Source organism: Populus euphratica, unplaced genomic scaffold (assembly GCF_000495115.2).
Source record: "Populus euphratica unplaced genomic scaffold, PopEup_1.0 scaffold6873.1, whole genome shotgun sequence".
Lineage (NCBI taxonomy): Eukaryota > Viridiplantae > Streptophyta > Magnoliopsida > Malpighiales > Salicaceae > Populus > Populus euphratica.
Genome location: NW_011506633.1, coordinates 361 through 1,567, shown reverse-complemented (window position 1 = coordinate 1,567; position 1,207 = coordinate 361). Strand labels below are relative to the sequence as shown.

Here is a 1,207-nt window from a genome sequence, read left to right as displayed (position 1 = left end):
AAGAAAAGTATTGAATAATGGTCTTAAGAATTGAACTCAGAATGTCAAGAGAAGAGCGTACTTCCTAAACTACCGGGCCAACCTGTTGAGATCTCTTCTCATTCTATTTTAAATATATCTAATGTACATAGATGAAATTTCTAGATATTTAGGTTGTATATGCTTTTAGAAAATAATTTTTTTTTATATATAGTATTCTTATTTATTCTAAAATATCTTTTTAATAAAAAAATAATTTTTTTAATTAAACATACAATTTTCAAAATAGAAAACAAGGAGCTTGTTTGACTTAGATTGAAAGTTATAAAAGAAATGACTTCAAAATATTTGGTGAAACAAACAAATTAAACCCATGAGAATTTGAAAAACAATTATTTTGATTTTTTTAATTTTCTAAAAAAGTTGAGAAATAGAAAATACATGTTTGAAAAAAAAACAATTTTTATCTTCAATAAATAAATTCATTTTTTTTAGTTTTCTGTTTTCTTTTTTTTAAAAAAAACTAAAAGACTTTGATGGTTTTGTTGCAGAGACTTGAGCTTTAACAACTTAAGTGGTCGGATCCCACGGTCTATGAAAAATCTATTTCTTAATAGATTGTAAGTGAAGAATTTCTTCAACTCAAGCAAATCGAACTCATCATAATTTTATTTTTTTGTTTGGAATCCATTAAAAAGTCGATATATTTACAATTTGTGGATTATAAACAGGGGTCTCGCAAGCAATATGCTTAGTGGGCCAATTCCTTCCTGGATTCGTGACATATATAAGGTGTAAGTTTCCTGTTACTCTGTAATATAATTTTAGAGGAAGCTATTCAATTTCTTTTGTCCAATAAAATAAATGAAAAAGGCCTCTTCTCAAATAAAATATTATGTTGCAGGGATCTGTCGTATAATTATAACTTCACAAATCCATTTATAATATTTATTTAATTTTTAACATTTACAAGAATTTATTTAGTTTAGGAATCCTAATAAATGCGGGTGGAAGCTAATAGACAAAAGAAAGCATGGATAATTGAATGAGCGGGAACCCTAAATTCACAATTTTTTTCTTTTATCAAAAAAGAAAAGCATCTTCTTTTTATTGCTTTTCAGTCTCCTTTTATTACTCCATGGAAGGGAGATGCGCCGCGCCTTCTATTTTTGGTTTTGCGCCACCATGTCGAATGAGCAAATCCTTAAAAAATAAAATATATGATGAA

The 1,207-nt window shown here is 27.1% G+C and overlaps 1 long non-coding RNA gene across 1 annotated transcript; it reads left to right on the top strand.

Annotated features, from left to right (window-relative positions):
• The first annotated feature begins 503 nt into the window (after positions 1-503).
• Positions 504-917, top strand: LOC105120331 (uncharacterized). The gene is made up of 3 exons (XR_841305.1): positions 504-599; positions 711-773; positions 884-917. It is a non-coding gene; the product is annotated as an uncharacterized LOC105120331 (long non-coding RNA).
• Positions 918-1,207: the final 290 nt, after the last annotated feature.